Here is a 12,997-nt window from a genome sequence, read left to right on the forward strand (position 1 = left end):
CAAGTTCCACCAGTCCATTTTTCCTTCCTGTCATCGATGGTGCTCCATCAGTTATTATTCCAACAAACCTCTTCCATGGCAAACCTGCATTCTCAATGGCATCACACAGATGCCGAAATATCTCATTAGCTGTGGTCTGACCATGCATTGCAATTATTGTGAGCAGCTCCTCTGTCAATTCAAAACACCATGGATATAATTTGTGAGCTGCACAGTGTCTGTTATATCTGTGCCCTCATCAAGAGCAACTGTGTATGCATCAAAACATTTGGCTTTCTCACACAGTTGATGATAAATGTCACTTGACATGTCAGAAATGCACTCTGCCACAGTGTTGGCAAAAAGGCTGATTTTGCTAAACTGACCTTCCTTTTCTGGACAGATAATACTTGCATCCTGTAACATGCATTTTTTTAAACAAACTCTCCTTCTGTGAAGGTTTTCCCTGCCATAGCAATCAACTCACTAACCATGTAACTAGCTTCGACTGATGCAACATTCTCTTTGGTTGCTCTCTTGAAGAAATCTTGTTGCCTCGTTAGACATCTTTTAAGACTGGCAACCTGCTTGACTCTCTCATTTTCTTGATATTTTGCACATTCCTCAGCATGTTTAGTTGAATAATGGCATTTCAAGTTGTATTCCTTGTGCACTGCAACTTTCTCTGAGCAAATAAGACATGTGGGGATGCCCCTGTGCTCAACAAAGAAATACTGCATCTCCCACTTTTCCTGAAATTGTCTGTGCTCATCATAAATCTTTCTCTTCACTGCAGGCTTTGATGAAGTCATGATGAAAATATGACAAAATCTAATTCTGTAATAAACTTCTCTTCCTTCTCTCTCTTAGACTTCTGATAATGCAAGGGACAGAGGGCAGGAGCAGCAGAAGTGATGTCTGCGCTAGGCGCAAAGTATTCGTGATTATTTGTTTACCGAATATTTGCAATAAAAAATTGCATTCGTTCTATTAGGCATCAAGATTGACATCCTACCCCAACAAACCAGTACCCAGCACCCAGACCAGGGAAAACCCAGTCAAACCTACACCTCATCTCCTGCAAGAAAGGGCAGCCAACTCCCCTGCAGATTCATGCTGCGCAGCCCTCCCTACCAACTCCCCCTAACGTGGACTGTTACTTGAAACCGGACTTAGGTCCAAAAGTATCTCCAATGCAAGAACTCTTCCAAGACCTCCCTGCTGCAAATCTTTTGCCAATCTGAAGAAGGTTAGGGGATGTGATGGAAAGACACCTGGGAACCCACACACCACAAGAAAAACCTAAAAGACAATGGGAAAACCTGTACTTCCAACATAAGCATAAGACCTGTATTACACCACCTCTTTACCTGCTTTTCCCCAAATGTAAGGTTGTCTTTTGCATCACTTTGGTCCTTTAAATACTTTGCTAACTCATTTTCTTTAAAAAAAAAAAAAAAAGAAAAGTCTGTCCTACATATACATATGTAAGCACATACATTTTTCTTCCCTTTTTTTATGTATCTTTTTTGGGTATGTAACCTGTTTCTGTTTTCCCCTTTGACCACCCCCAAATGCACTGACAATATAATGTAGCACCATTTCCCCCTGCAAAGGCACACTAAAAAAGGGGAAATCTTACATATAAAAAAGAGCTCTTATCTACTAGAGATAGGAACTCATAGTTGTTTACAATACAGGGATATCTCCTACCTTGAAAATATGTCATGTGGAATCAACTTAGACCTCAGGTAATTAGATACCATCTGTCCAGACTTTAACCCTGGATCCCAGACATAGAAACAGCACAGTTCTTCACAACTGCTGCAGGAAACAAATCCCATTCAGGACAGCCTTAATACTGCGGGGTCATCAACAAGTGCCAGCTCTAATATGATACCCTGACAACGAGGAAAATGGGAACAACTTGACCTAAGTGCAGGTTATCCTACCTTACCAGCTAACGACAAGACAAAATCAGAAGACTTGTCACCCTTTGGTAGGTCCAAAAGCCAAGATTGCGAGTTACAGATGACTGGCTGCTAGAACCATGACCAGACTGAATACAGCCTGGGACCAATAAAAAAGCCCTAGTCTAGGGTTTGAACTATGACCTGCACAATAAACATAATCCCCAGCTCCAAATGTCTGGCAGAGACCATTGTAATGGAATGGAGCTTCTGGAAGCACAAAAAAAAAAAAAAAAAAAAAAAAAAAAGACGCTATCCTAGGTGCCATCCTAGGTTCAGTGCAAAGACCAAGATCGCCAACCACAGAAGATGGATTAAAATGAAACTGAGTGAACAGAACTTCGAGAACCACAAAGACTGACTTCATCATAAGTCCCACCCCTGGATCTGTGCAGATACTGAGATCTCTAGACACAAAGGCCTGATTGTATCACCCAGGACAGAGCAGAAGTCTTCCAAACACCACAAAAGCACCACTGGGAGAGTAAATGATCCTGAACAGAGTCTATAGTTAATCCCATGAAAATATACTCCAAGGACGGAGAAATCCCATATTTCTTAGGCCAAGTGAATTCCTTTTCGAATGACCCCAATATTTATTGTGCTTGGGCAGGAGGGAAAAAACAAAAACAAAAAGCACAAAACATTGTTTATTTTTTACATATTATTTTACCTTCATTTATTATAATTATTTTTATGTACCTATCTATTTTTGTTTAATTTCTCTGTTTGGGTGTGATTATTGAAGTTGTTGTCCCCAGTTATACTTATTTTTTCTCTTCCTTTCTGTTCTTTCTTTATGTGCTATGCCATGTTCCTTATATCAAGACCATGGCTTTTTTTTTTTTTTTGTGGTGCTTATCTTTATTGTTGGAGTCCTCACTGGATATTTGACACTTCTTTTTGTACTGGTGGAGTGTTTCACCTTCTTTTTCTCCTTCATCTCTCAAACCGATGATGAGAGCCTCTAGAAGAATTCCGCTTATTTTCGGCATATTAGACTTTTACCCCAGTTTATTACTTTTCTCTTCTTCAAACAAAACCACATAACTTGAACTAGCTAGTCCTGCCCAACAGTTAGAGGGGGAAATAAGGGAGGCACCAGGACCAAACAGGCACAAGACTACTAAGTAGTAGGCTAGATACAGAGGGGACCACATATTCTAGCAACCCTGGGGGTGAGGGAAGATGATATGGGAAGTAGGACAAAAACGGAGGTGTAGGAAGGACAATTTGGTGATAGGAATCCCCCCTGATTTTATGTAAATATGTACCTAAAATATTATTGTCAACAATATGTAAGCCACTATGATCAAAATAAAAATTATATTTAAAAAATTGCATTAATAAGAAAAATCTCAAAAAATCGCATTAAACATTTGCATACCCCAAACGGAATTGCTCTGGGTATGCAAATGTTTAATGCGATTTCTTTCTTACTAATGCAATTTTTATTGCGATTATTCGCAAATAATTGCAAATACTGCGATATTTGAAGGCCGGCGTGGGCCACAAAATTTTGTACGAAGGGCCACAAATGGCCTATAGGCCTCGAGTTTGAGACCCCTGGTGTAGGTCATGGACGAAAGCTAGGAGAGAGAATTGCTTTATAATTTTAGTGTTCTGTTCCATCATTATTGTTGTAATTGGTCTTATGCATTTAGTGATCTTGGTTTTTGCTCAGATCCTTGGACAGAGCCTTGGACAGAGTGTTTCAGTGTGCTTCCAGAAGATGTGCTCAGTCGCAGTTGTCAAAGTCAGGCCTCTGGCATTAGAGATCTATTAGAGATCTTGGTTTTTGTACCTTGTAGGCCAAGAGAATTTCTTCTCCAATTTTCCCAATTTTACTGTGCTTGTGCAAGAGAGATAGAAAGAGAAATCTTTTTTTAGTAGTTGCTGATTTTTTTTTGTATGTATGGGTTTTTGTGGGGTTTTTTTTCTTGTTCTTTTGTCTTTTTCTTTTTTTGGCTTGTCTTTCATAGTAGCTTATTTAGGTTTTTGTACTTTCTTTGCTCTTTCTCTCTCTCTTTCTCTCTCTACGTGGTATGGGCAGAGCCAAGAAAAGTGGAAATAAGTCCTTAAACCTGTGTAAGTGGCATAAACACTAGGAAAACTGTCTGTGTTGCTTCATGTTGTGAATTTGTTACTGTACTAATGTCACCACTCTCTGCTCCCCATCCAATGGTAGAAGTTGGCTGGAGAAGAGCAAAAGAAGGGGTTACCTGGGTGGTAAAAAGAAACTATTAAATCATTGGGCATTGAAAGGTCAGAGCGATAGCACAGCAGTAGGGTATTTGCCTTGCATGTGGCTGATCCAGGACAGACCTTGGTTTGATCCCCAGCATCCCACATGGTCCCCTGAGCCAGGAATGATTTCTGAGTGGATAGCCAGGAGTAACCCCTGAGTGTCCCCAGGTGTGGCCCAAAAAGCAAAAAAAAAGTGGGGGGGGGCATTTGAATATTTCGGAAACTCAGACAAGGAGTTAAAATCTTCCAGAGTAGAGGCTAAGGAATCTTTCAAAAGAATGTCCAATTGGGCAGCTGTATTTGTAAGTGGTTTATACTAAATTATGTAATTGTTATTTATTGTATGTCTGCTAATGAGTGAACTGCAGATACCTGATTGAGGATAAAATGGGCCACTTTAACTTTCAATTAGAGAAGAACTTTAGAAGTTTCTAAGAATGAGGAATTAGGTGAAGGATTTTGCAAATTACTGTGATTGACTTTTTTAATTATACTGTTAATTAGTCTGCCCAGTCCATGGGCACACATGATATAGTTAAGGTAACTCAATTTTATGTCACTTCTGTCACCAGGTATCAAAGGCAATGTTTTTCTAAAGATAGCTTTAAGTGTAAAAGTCTCAATGAATCATGTTTATCTTAGTAAATGCTATCTAAATGTAATGATATTTGATTGCCAATACCCCCAAATGGGAAGTCTATGCAACTGGTTTAAAGTTCTTTAATAAGTACCATAAAAGATAATTTGGTACTGCTAGGTGAAAGAATGCCTAGTAATTTGTTTCCAAATTATAGTATTTTTTTATTTGAAAGCTGTGGAGCGTGTTTAGGAGACGCATACAGGAATAGGCACAAGTAGAGGTCAGAGCACAGGCCAAGAATGGCTCTGTTTAGTTCTCTGAGCTGGTGTACGTGATGACAGGACTGCCCTTCGGAGGATCAAGAAAGAAGAAAAAAATAGAAAAAGGAGCAGAGATTTTTGTTTTATGCAAGAAAGTTAATGGATTCATGAATGTTGGGAAAAAAAGAAAGGGAATTCTGTGAAAGTGTAACAAGTGGTTGCAAATTAGAATGAAGGAAAGTTACATTTTAATATAGGAATATGCAGAAAGTTTGAGGATGTATATAAGGAAAGAAACTGTAGAGGGAACTTCATTCTTATTATTATGCCTCTAAATTAGAAATAATCTAATGTTTTACATAAATAATTCTATAGATAAGAGCATAGATGCTCTAGACTCATGTTATAGTATACTTAAAAATTGGACTTACATCAAGGCTTTCAAAATTGATTTTACAATTTATATGCATAATTTTTGTTCTGTTTGTTCTGTAAAATTGAAAAATATTTTCTTTTTTCTTTTTCTCTTTTCTTTGCATGTTCAGTATATTTTTTGCTGTTTACTTAGTGCTGCAATGAGTAATAGGTGTAGTAATTTTTTATATTTGTCTGCATAAATAAAGGCAGGAAGTTTTTCTCTCTTTAGTGGAGATTACTCCTCTATAAATAGAAATTCTTAAAATTCATCTAGAGGACCTCAGAACCCTCTTCTTGGGAAGCAGTGTTGAAAGAGCCTGAAATTAAAAGGCAGAAGAAAGGGGCTAGAGCAGTGGCACAAGGTGTGCCTTGAGAGTGTTAGACTAAGACGAACTGCAATTCAATCCCCCAGCGTTCCATATGGTGCCCCAAGCCAGGAGTGATTTTTGAGTGGATAGCCAGAAGGAATCCCTGAGGGTCACCGGAAGTGGCCCAAAAAAACCAAACACTCCTAGGAATATACCCTAGGAACACAAAAATACAATACAAAAACCCCTTCCTTACACCTATATTCATTGCAGCTCTATTTACCATAGCAAGACTCTGGAAACAACCAAGATACCCTTCAACAGACGAATGGCTAAAGAAACTGTGGTACATATACACAATGGAATATTATGCAGCTGTCAGGAGAGATGAAGTCATGAAATTTTCCTATACATGGATGTACACAGAATCTATTATGCTGAGTGAAATAAGTCAGAGAGAGAGAGAAAAACGCAGAATGGTCTCACTCATCTATGGGTTTTAAGAAAAATGAAAGACATTCTTGCAATTATAAATTTCAGACACAAAAGAGAAAAGAGCTGGAAGTTCCAGCTCACCTCAGGAAGCTCACCACAAAGAGAGATGAGTTTAGTTAGAGAAATAACTACATTTTGAACTGTCCTAATATTGAGAATGTATGAGGGAAATGTAGAGCCTGTTTAGGGTACAGGCGGGGGTTGGGTGGGGAGGAGGGTGATTTGGGACTTGGGTGATGGGAATGTTGCACTGGTGATGGGTGGTGTTCCTTTTATGACTGAAACCCAAACACAATCATGTATGTAATCAAGGTGTTTAAATAAAAAAAAAAAAAAAAAAAAAAAAAGTGTCATCTTACAAAATTGAGTAATCCTAGGAAATATTTTATCCCCGTGAGACTGAAAATAAGAATTGTTGTGCTAGAGGATAGAATTGTGGTTAAAGTACTAGCCTTGCATGTACAGACTCTGGTCCAATCTCTAGCACTGTATATATCTCACTATGAACTTCCAGGAGAGATCCCGGAGTATCCTCCAGGAACAAGACCTGAATATCTCTGTGTAGACCAAATATAACCCCCCAATTTAAAAAAAAAAAAAAAAAAAAAAACAACAACAAAAACACAAACAAACAAAAGACAGCAGAAAGTCCAGTACTGTTACAAGCACTCTGCTAACCTTATGGAGATCATAGAGGCAGAACAGTCTAGAAAAATCTGAAATTATCTAGGAATGTTTACATCTGCAAAGACTGGCAACAGTCTGTGCCCTGCTCTTCAAATTGAGAAAAATTCTAGACATCAGAGTCTCTTCCAATTCTTGAGAGGGATAGCACAGACTCTCTTCTACAAGGGCACTCCTACAAAAGATGACCTAGGGATACCTCTAAACTACCTTCTCTGTTCTAGACAATCTCCAGAAATTCTTTTAAATATGGGGGTACCCAAAATGGAGATTTAACCAGTCTTGCTGGGTTTATGCAAAGGATAAAGACAAAATTGTTCTACCATCTGTCAAATTTCAAGGTGAAAGTGGAGGTTAAAAACTATTTTTTGTAACTAACTGTACTGAGTGTACATTAATAGATTTACCAGTCATGAAAAAACATAAAGTTACAATCTATCACTAGTTTGACTAGGTTGTTGGAAGCCAAACATTACAAGGGAATGCTTATACTGAATAGAGTAGTAGGGGAAGTAATTATGTGCTTTTAATTAATTTATTGGGAGTAGTATGCCTCCTCTCCAGGCACCGCCTATACAACACTAGAGAACTTACTCTAGTTCTGAGGAAGACTGTCAGTATGACCTCATACAGATGCCTAAACATTCAAGAAGCAGGTATAGTGCTTTGATGCTTTTGTTTCTGTTGCTTAACTTTTGTGTCAACATTCTAAAGAGAGAACCTTATACTGCTTCTCTAATATCTTCTCTATCTCAAGGAAGGAGAGAACCATTACTACTCTAGGGAAGCCTGATCATTTTAAATTATATTCCTCTGTAAATCTGATCTAATCATTTTTAGATGCTCACTACAAACCCAAACCAATCCATTTTATATATACCCATTAAAAGCTAAGATAGCATGAGAGTTAATTCCTTTTTGCAGGTAGACTCAACAGACTTTGCCAGCCTAAAAAATTTATAGAAGATGGACTTTCTCTAACACTCCCCTTAAATGATTTCTAAGATGGTGAAATCTCTAGGGAAAATGTTAAGGTCAACAAGAAAGTTGCCAGGAGAGTAGAAGTTAGAGGGACATGGGAACTATCAAAAACCTCGCAGGAATGACAGCCTATCCTGAAAAGAATTAGCACCAGGTATGAGATGTATTTCTGTTTAACCCAATACAAGAAAGCCAATAACCCTCATAGCCCATTTCTCTTTAAAACTGGATTCTAGAGCTTTATGTTGTTCTTTGTACTCCAGCAACTGTTAAATTTTCAGGATTAAAGATGTAGAGACTTTCCTGTTCCTCCACCAATCCTGCCCAACTGTCACAAGCCAGTTTCTATAAAGCTAGAAGTAGGAAGTTTCAACCCTTAAGATGATTGGCTAATGGGGATAGGCCAAAAGCTTTGTACAGATTTAATGAGATCTCTCTAAAGATATCCATGACATTTTTCAAAGTGGATCAAACACTTCTGAAATTCATTTGGAACAATAAACAGCCACGAATAGCTAAAGCAATACTTGGAAAAAGGAATATGGGAGGTATTACTTTCCCAACTTTAAACTGTATTACAAAGCAATAGTTATCAAAACAGCATGGTACTGGAATAAAGACCCTCAGATTAGTGGAACAGACTTGAGTACTCAGAGAATATTCCCCAGATATACCGTCACCTAATTTTTGATAAAGGTGCAAGAAATCCTAAATGGAACAGGGAAGGCCTCTTCAATAAGTGGTGTTGTCATAACTGGCTAGCCACTTGTAAAAAATTGAACTTACAACTCCAGTTAACATCATGTACAAAGATAGAATCCAAATGGAAAAAGACCTAGATATCAGACCTGAAACTATATATCAAAAAAAAGAAAAGATAAGGCCTCCCAATTCTTACCACAAGCTGTGTTCTTTACACTAACTGTATAGAAAGAGGAGGTACAGTAAATGCACCCCATATACACCTCAACCCAGGCCCTTTGACTAGTCTGTATTGTGAATTAGGGGACAAAAATAGATGATTGGCTATTGATTGGGGGTATTTATAGGGTTTGTCATCATGTTGTTTTATGGCTAGAAATTTAGGGCAGCATATTGTGGCTTATAGCAGTATTGAGGTCTTTGTAATTATTGACGACATATAAACTTACACCTTACATAAAAATATAACCTTGTAATCCTTAAATGGAAACTTAATTTTGGTTCAACAATAAAACCTTTTGCTCTAGCCTTCATATTTCTTCCTTTTCTCTTGGACTTGAGTCAAACACTTGACTTTCTTGAGAGTCTACATCCTTGACCCTATTTTTGGTACATCCTGGGACCTTAGCACAAAAATCTTATCTGCAATTATGTGAACCTGAATAAACTGGGTAAGTGATCTTGTGGAGCATAATCAGAAACCCCAAACAAATAGTGTAAGTCAATATTTAGGAGAGGGATCTCCAGGGTGACAGACCCATAAACCCTTTATCCACATTCAGGCTAAGAGTCCAAAGTATAGTCCATGGGAATGTTTATTCTAGCTGGTTGTCCCATTGCCACCACCATCAGAAGGAGCATTAGAAGTAATTGCATCCTACCCTGGTTCTGGGAGCTGCGTCAGCTGAAACTAAAGGTAGTCATTCTCATTGGGATAGGAGACTTCCCACCGTAATGGAAAGTCTTCCTTTGCTTTATTCTACTTGTGTTGTCTAGTTCTTAAATTATGAATCCTAGAAATATATATATTTCTTTACCTATGCATATAATTATAAAACCATCACCATAAGTTTAATTTTGTGTTATTTCTTTGTTTTACAATTCGCTGTGCATTCTGGATAGAATAATTAACTTGAAATCTATCTCATTTAATTTTAGTTACTAAAATATCAAAAATCATTTATATGTCAATATTCATTGCACTATTATTAACTCTAGTTAACATGTATAATAAACATCATTGTCCATTAATGGTATATATGAATAAAAGCACTCTGTGCATATCATAGAATGTTGTCACCAGAATGGTGGCACAGTGTATAGGGCATTTGACTTGCACAAGATGACCCTTGATTCGCCCTCACAACCCATATGGTCCCTCAATCCTGCCAGGAGTCGTTTCTGAGCATAGAACCAAGAATTACCCTGGAGCATCGCTGGATATGGCTCTCAAAATAAAACAAACAAAAAAATAGAATATTTTCTGGTCTTAAAATCTAATTTCTCCATCTTGATCACATGAACAAACATAAAGGACTGGAGAGTTTATATTGTATAAATAAGGGTAATCACTTTTCAAATACATTACAATCAACCTCTCTTATGATGCTAAAATAAAAATAACTCAAAAAAAAACAGGCTTCAAACAGTTTTCAGAGACTAAACAAGAAGGGTATTGAGTTATTTAAATGGTATGACATTTATTTATGCAAGACAAGTGGGTTGTAATTTTACACAACACAGCCCAACAAATGACAATTTGTTAAAAATATATTTTTTCTCTTTAAAAGTTAAATTAATGACTTGTTTAATTAGGTTCCTAAAATCTATGGTCGGATCTACTTGAGTATGCATTCTATCATCAAAATTACCAACAAAATTTAGTTTTATTCATAAATATTCACAGAAATCTTGAATTTATTATGAATGGAAAAAAGCCATAGATTTAAGAAATAAAACAAAAATAGTACAGTGGTAGGATTTTTGCCTTGCACATAGACAATCTGAGCTGATCAAATTTAGAAATCAAGTCATGACAAATGGTCCCAGATCTCCCTAGAATTAATCACTGAGAACAGATCAATAATATGTCCTGAGTACTGTAGATTGTGCCCCCCCAACCAAAAGCATAAAACACCTTCTTTTGTATTTCTTTGAATTATCTAAAGCACAAAACTTCTAAGTAAAACTTGAGGACTTTGTGTTCAGAAAAAAATGTGTTCTATACCTACTTCTTAGGGATATTTACAATCTAGAAACCTGTGGGATAATCTTAATAAGATAGTAAGACTTGTGAATGAGAACTAAGAATTATAATTTCCCCACATTCAAGCAGAACCTAGAACCTAGCATAAATGTATACACAAGTATGACATAATATAGGAGAAGTAAAGAGTAAGAATGAACATTTGGGTTGCTATGTAAACAATAGTGGATATTTTATGTTTTAATAAATATGGCTGAATTAAATATATTGAATTCAGGATGCAAAGGTACATCCTCCAAGTCAAATCAATTAAATCTACATTTAACAATATTATTGCACCTCTTTGCATTGCCAACCTATCTAGACACATATTTATTTCTAATAATTCCATTCCTCATTTTTAAAGGAAACTATAAAGAATAATACTAGTGGGTAAAACATTTAAGCACTATTTCTAGGTTTAGAAGGATTTCATTTATTTCAATTTGGGGATCTACACACATCAGTGCTCAGGACTTACTCCAGAGATTTGTGCTCAGGGATCACTACCAGAATGCTTAGGTAGTAATACGGGTTTTGAGGATCAAACAGTAGTTAACAATGTGCAAAGAAAGCCCTTACCTAATTTTAGAAGTATTTTTAGTGCACGGTGTATATAAAATGTTATGGGAGTACAACTATTTCGTCATCTTCACATTTTGAATGATACCAGATTACTATAAAAAACGAGAAGAAAAGTACCACTAGAATATGAATAGATAATCCAGTGTATCTTGGTGGTAAGCAGTAATAACTGTATAGCAAAACCATAAATTGAATATTTTATTACCATATTTCTAAAATATAGGATAATAAATTATATTTACAATATCATAATGTCTTTGGCTGCTCATGTTGCTTTATAGCTCATACCATAAAATAAAACATGAAACAGTCATTGATATACTTAATATATTAATATATATCTAACATGAACTTATAACCTTTCATCTTGTGAATCTACCATATCAGATATTTCTACAGTAACCACAATAAATGACATTTGGAGCAAAGATAAAAAAGTTAAAAAATGGAGATTATATTCACTCTCTACTACCACTGTTCATTGTTTCTCCATTACTTCTCCATTAATTACCAAGAAAAAAATTGAAAGTTAATATAATCATAAAGCACTATTTGAGGATAGCAATCAGGACCTGAGTCTATGAGCAAGGGAAAGATCAAGGTGAATCTTAACAGTAATAGGATCTTTAAAAACTTAAAGATCAATGTTATTACTGAATCCAAGTTCTTTTTCATTACCAGAGATCAATATTCAAAATACAAGATTGATTTGAGAATAGATAGTGGACTCATGGCTTCTTGCCATCTTCGTGCCCAAATACACAACACACAAACAAATATACACACTGAAATCTTGTTTGCTTCGTTACAAGAAGTTTTATAGTAAGGAGGAATGTGGAAGTACATTTTCAGTATGGGTAGCACACAGATAGGTGTTTACCAACAAAGATGTGTGGGATCAATTAAATCAAAGATGGACTGGCTAATCCCTAGGATCATGCTTTCAATGCAATTGTAAATCCAGATTTCTGTTTAAGGGCATTGCCCTCTTCTCTTTAAGGAAGAGATCAAAGAGAGATACTGAACATTTCAGCCATTTCTACCCAGAAGTGTTCTGGATCTTAAAATCAAACTCTACTCAGTTTCTTTAAGTTGACTTGCATCTAAACATGGTTTACATTTTTGGAAACATCTTGGACTTGGCATCAAGGTCATTTATCTTTTTAAAAATGTTTGCTAAAGGTCTTTAGACAGGAGAATGTAAAACATGGCCTCTGCCACAGTCTCCTCTTACTTTCACAGTTCACAGTAATGAGAAAACAGAATTGTTGAGTCATGTTCTATACTTAGTTACTCATAATTCTAAACTTGGGAATGAGAGGGTAGATTTGACTGAACTTATAAAGGGTCCTCACTACATTTCTAACTTAAGTTCTGAAAGAATACTTTCTAATTTGATACGATGAAAAAGTTTTTACTTTCACAGCATGAAAAACTTTTATTTGCCTTCCTTATTTAAAACTGATAAATAATAATTATTTTTCTGACTTACCTTTTTTTATAAAAAGATTACTATTTAGATTAAAATATGGTCTATACATATG

At 36.3% G+C, this 12,997-nt stretch overlaps 1 non-coding gene across 1 annotated transcript; it reads left to right on the forward strand.

Annotated features, from left to right (window-relative positions):
- Positions 1 to 8,802: 8,802 nt before the first annotated feature.
- LOC126002638 (small nucleolar RNA SNORA51) lies at positions 8,803 to 8,935 on the forward strand. The gene has a single exon (XR_007493320.1). It is a non-coding gene; the product is annotated as a small nucleolar RNA SNORA51 (small nucleolar RNA).
- The last annotated feature ends 4,062 nt before the right edge of the window (positions 8,936 to 12,997 follow it).

This window comes from Suncus etruscus, chromosome 2 (genome assembly GCF_024139225.1).
Source record: "Suncus etruscus isolate mSunEtr1 chromosome 2, mSunEtr1.pri.cur, whole genome shotgun sequence".
NCBI lineage: Eukaryota > Metazoa > Chordata > Mammalia > Eulipotyphla > Soricidae > Suncus > Suncus etruscus.